The following is a 6,000-nucleotide window of genomic DNA, read 5'->3' as shown; positions in this document are numbered from 1 at the left end:
TGCAGTGCAAGTGGTAACTGGTATAATGCAAATAATTTTTAGAAATTCCTTTATATTTGGATAAAATGCAGATGCCTGGTTAAATGATTCTATAGCAGTTTTCGGTTTATCTGATTGGGATTTCCAAAATTGTTTCCACAAAGTAATCTCACCTCTAACTTCTTCAATTGATCCAATTAGATCATCAACATAAAATTTGGCCGATTCAATAATTTTTTCAATGTCCGTATTTTCATGTAAAAAAAATGGTATTAAATATTGTAAATGCATAATCGTTTCATGACCGTGACCTACAAATCTATTTTTAATTTCCGATATTAAATAATCCAAAAATGGTAAGTATAAGGTCAAACGAAAATATTCTTTTGGGTCGTTGGTCAATATATTTTCGCGATTAGTTTGTTTTGAACACGTTCGGGGTTTTTTTACTTCTATCTTATGCATATCAGCTGATATTAATGATTTAGTTTAAATCGAATTAAAACTTTGAATATTGTTTTTTCTTTTATTTTCTAACTCTTCTAAAATAGTATTAACCATTTGCAAAGATTGAAAATATTCCAAATTTTGATTTTGTAGTTGCTTAGAAAGAGGCAAAGTAATTGAAAATAATTCTGCCAAAACTTGAAGCGTAATTAAAAATTCAAATTTCAACATACAATTTAGTAAATTATTAGCTTTACTAGTAGTGAGCGTAGTTTCCTCATAAGAGTTTCCAAGTTCGTCCAAACAATTTATAATAACATCGTATAATTCCAGAAATTGAAGAATTGCATCGTGTCGTTCAACCCAGCGTGTTTCACATACAGAATTAAGTCTACATGATTTAGAATTAGGTAACACTTTCGTTAATGTAGTCGTTAAGTGTAACATTCATTTTGGTGACGCGCGGAAAAAAGTTATCATCTCCTGTATGTTACCAACAATGTTCCGAATCAAAACTATAGAACACGCTTTTGATATACTTAAATTTAAACAATGTGAAGCACAATGTGTATACAAAGCAAGATGCTGAATTTTTAGTATTTGAGCTTGTACGCCTTGATATTTTCCGGACATATTAGCCCCTCCGTCGTAGCCTTGACCACGCAAATATTTTATATTAAGTCCCAAGTCATCTAATTGGCGTAGTATTACTTTAGAAAGATTATAACCAGTTGTATTTTCAACAATAATTAATTTTAAGAAATCTTCTTGCACTTTATTATGAAAAACATAGCGAATGCACTAAACTAATTGTTCACTAGTACTTATATCGGTTGTTTCATCAACAAGTATTGAGAAATATTTTGATTCTTTAATAGCATTTACAATTTTACCAAGAATTACACTAGCACAGCAATCGATCAAATCGTTCTGTGTTGTTTTACTAATGAAAGTAGCATATTTCGGACAATTTTGAAGATGGTTTTTTAAAACATCATCACCTGAATCTATACGAAATTTCAAAAGCTCTCTAAAATTTTCTTCATTAGTTACATTACTTTGAAACAAATCTCTATTATCACGTAAGGGAAAGTTTTGACGACCACAAAGAAAAATTGTATTGATGATCGGGATAAGTTTTTTTCGATTTTCTTCAATTTGCTTTTGAATATTTAAATTTAATTTAACAGCTACAGACTTCTCAGTAGATTCGACAACATTTTTAAAATTATCCGCTTTGATAATTGAAAATGTATGATAATCGTTATTTGAATGTTTTTTAAACAGTTCGAGAGCTTTTTTGTACTTATTTAATGGCTTAGTGCATAATTGACCTGCATTTTCTTTACTTTTCCCTACTACATCACGAGAAAATAACACACAAGTTCTACAATAAGCCCCTTCGTATTTTTGACTATAAGATAACCACAGAAAATCGTTAAGCCATTTTAATTGAAATTTTTTTGAATCTTTATCTTTGGGAAAATTATATAAAATATCCGGTCTCCATATTTTTGTCAATGCAAGATATTCTTTATCATTACTTAATTTTGAACTTTGACTGTCAATAAAGTTACCAATATCTAATGCATCACCAAAAATATTTTTTTGTACATGATTGTCAACGTCGGTTTGTAAATCTTTAGAACTACTATCATGTACAGCTGCAGAAATAACATTACTAGTACTTACATTTTCTTCATTATTTACTTTAGATCGATCTTGCACTTCATCTGAACGAATTTTCTCTACAAAAAAAGACATTAATGATCTCTGAGTACTGACAGAACGATCACGTTTACTGAGAGATTCAGAGTCATTTCTAGAATCCGACATCGTAAAATAATAATTATATATTTAAAGCCGGGTATAATAAGAAACCGTGTTTTACTAACATTCATATGATATTATATTCGACAGGCAGTCACGAACCGACTGAGGCTCATAAACTAAATAATAATATGGCAATAATATTGACAGTGAATGCCGAATAATAATAATTATTATAGCAATCTAATAATAATAATTATCTGTGCTTTCCGCCGCAGCACGTCGTCATTACAATGTACGGGTATTATACGAGATACGACGATAGAAACTAACAATAGCTGCTGTTATCGTCGCATGAGACATTGAGACGACGGCGGCAGAAAACACCGATGATAAAATTCTTATTTTTAAAAATAACACAAATGATATTATGTAATTTTAAATTTATAAATTTATTTTGTTGGTGGCTTAAACGAACAACAGGGGGTGCCCAAGCACCCATAGCCCCTCCCTGAATCCGCGCCAGATCACTGGTAGTATGATGTGCATAAAAATGTTTTTTTTTACAAAGAAAAATATTCTAAGCTATGAATAGCCATTATATAATATTATTACATAATATTTTTTATTAACAACTTTATTTGTGAATTGGATACTTCGGCAAAGATTTTTTGTTTCAGGCTAAACAGCCAAAATCAAGAATTGATATGTGACTACCGGATAGCTCTATCAATCAATATTGAGGATTTGAAATCCTAGGAATGATTTTAATTAAAATAATCTATAGCTACTGGTTAGCTTAGAATTAAATATGTAAATTATAATACCTGTGTAATATATTAACTTGTATTTTTTAACTTTTGAAATTGATTATTTATAAATTTAATGAGAGGTATTTGGGGATGTGTGTTCAATAACATTTAAAAAGTGATGGGGACTCTTTTTATATTTAACAGAGTCCCCCTAATTTAATTTTGTTAAGTCGAGCACTGGTCCTAACTATAGATTAATATCTGAAATAAATATCTGTGATTTACTAATTAATTACACAAATTAAATTCTCGGATTTTTAAATTTAAATAACCTTGACCCAAAGGCAAGTGATAACATGAATAATTCACTAACAAATTTGAGAGCTCTAGTCCTAACTAAATATTATCATTTAAACTAATTATACTTATCTGTACCAATTTAATTTTAGATACTTTTATGCTGGGTTGCATAAACAATCACTAAACATTTAACGAATCAATAGTGAGCAAATGGTCCCTTAAACAATAAGTAGGCCATTATTGACCAAATGACTAAATTAGTCATAATTGAACCATTAAATTAATAAATTTTCATTCTACCCGGCCATTAGAGTATTAGATAAAAATGTTCAAGAAAATATACAGTTATATACTTGTATCTATTTGTTTTTACAAACACTTATCAAAGATATAATATTTCATAAATATATGAAAAAAACAATTTAATGTCAATTCTTTGTTATTTATTACAAAATATCTAAATTAAATCCTGAATGTAATTTTTATTCCTAGCGTGTATTTAATACATAATAAATAGGTATAATAATATTCACAAAACTTAAATTAATTAAAAGTATATAAAATACCTGTCACAAAATTTATAAATAATGTTTCTTAATGTTCTGACTTCAGATTTATTAGTAAGGCTAGGCAAGTCAATTGAATTTATATCAAAATTGTTAAAAATAAAATAAATTTGTTTAGTGCCTTGTTCAGAATTTGTAGGGCATTAAAGCATTTTTTTTAGGGAAGAAAATCCTAGCACTAATAATGATCATGAAAATTTACTCAGAAAAAAACTTATTGACTTAAGGACTTAATGTATTTGCATATTTTATGTAATGGCTGAAAGAAAAACCATAGCACGCTACTCGATATTTTTCCTCTACAAAGAAAATCTGTGAATCATTAATTTGTTCTTGTTAATAAGTAACCATGACAACCAAAACCTTACGAAAAGTCGGTCAGAAAAACAAAAGAACGTATGTCCAGCTCAAAAGCACATATTATTTATGTTAAAAAAGATTTAAATAGGTAATAATAATAATGTGTTATAACAATGTTAATAATACCAAAAACAATTGCATAACTACCAGGTATTACCTGTTATTACATATTTTGATTATTTCTAAAATGGGTAACTATCTAAACAATTAGCCGTTAGGTATTTCTATTGTTGTTACATTCATGATTTAAATATAATGTATTGCTTATTACTATATTAATGCTCGGTAATCGGAAAAAAAATCCCCAGACTACAATATCACTCACAACCACGAATTAAAATATACTAGTATATTTAATATTTTTGTATACTATGTTATACAAATTTTAGCACATTATAACCAACAATAAGTGTAAAATTTATTTTAAAATTTACCTGAGCCGTTGTTCCTTAAATATGTTTTAACTCGTTTGAGTGTTGAAAACGTTCTCTCAGGGGTTGCTGTCAAAACGGGTAATGTGCATAGAATTTTTAATAATTTATTAATGTTTGGAAATATTTTTGAATCACAAAGCAAAAATGCTTCAAGACTTGTTTTTGGAATAATATTGAGCCTGGAGAGTTCAACTATCCACAGCATTATTTCTGCTGTTGCATTTTTGGAATCTATTTAAGGTGTATAAAACTCTAATAAACTGTTGAATGATTCTAATTCTTCTTTAGAGGATTGATAAGAAAATAAACATTCAAATCCTGCAAAATTAATGAAGCATTAGTTTACATAAAACAAATGTTATGAAAAAAAAAAACAATAAACTACTAAACGTCATAACTTACATTCGAAAATTTTTTTATGATCCACAAATCTTAACGCTAAATGAGAAATAAAATTATCTATATATGGTATAAATATTGAAATTCTGAAAAAATCAACTAATTCCATGTTTTCATCATTTTCAGTCTTGTAATTAGCGACAAGAGCATCTTCTTTCATTGTAATAAAAAGAGTGAAAAATTAAAAAAGAATTTTTATTTAAAACTGGTAAAATTAGTAAAATAATTAAACAGTATAGAGAGAATAAAGTAAACACAAACTGCTGTGTAGAATAAATGAGAACTGTCAATCATATTCAACCATCAGTCATCAGTCGAACTGTCATACAAGACGATTGTTTGATTCGAAATTGAAAAACATCCTGAACTTAATGATTTTTTCACGTCGGAGTATTCAAGAAGAGATTGTCAAGACAAAGCTTGGCATGACGTATCAATTGAAGTTAATTTATCTGGTAAGTATATAAATTGATGCTATTTTAATTTTAATATATTAATATTAATAAACTAATTAATTAATTGTTTGTATTCGCAAACTTTTAATTTACATATATAATTATATTCCACAAAACACTAAACACGTTCCAAATATATAATACTAGCTGAATTACCGTCCTAACCTAACCTAACCGTCGTTGCCGGGTTTAAGTATAAAAAATGTCTACAGCCCAACTTTAATCGGACAGCTGCAGACCAAGACAGACGTATATAATAAAAAATAATAATGTATGACAACAATCTTATTACAAAATTACCCAACTATAACTAAAGCTACTTCATTAGTAGTTGCAGCATTGTAACAGCCTTTATGTCCATTAGCAGGTTTTCTATCAGCGTGAATAACCACCTGAAAATTAGTATTATTTTTATCAATCTATATTAAGAATATCATTGGTTTTTTTCTTCTCATTTTTTTTCTACTTTAACACTTATCATATCCTTCGGGCTATACTGAATAACCCACACAAACGTGATGGCTAGTCTTTAAATAGA

Source organism: Metopolophium dirhodum, chromosome 1 (assembly GCF_019925205.1).
Source record: "Metopolophium dirhodum isolate CAU chromosome 1, ASM1992520v1, whole genome shotgun sequence".
Classification (NCBI taxonomy): domain Eukaryota; kingdom Metazoa; phylum Arthropoda; class Insecta; order Hemiptera; family Aphididae; genus Metopolophium; species Metopolophium dirhodum.
Note: the sequence above shows the minus strand (reverse complement) of the source record.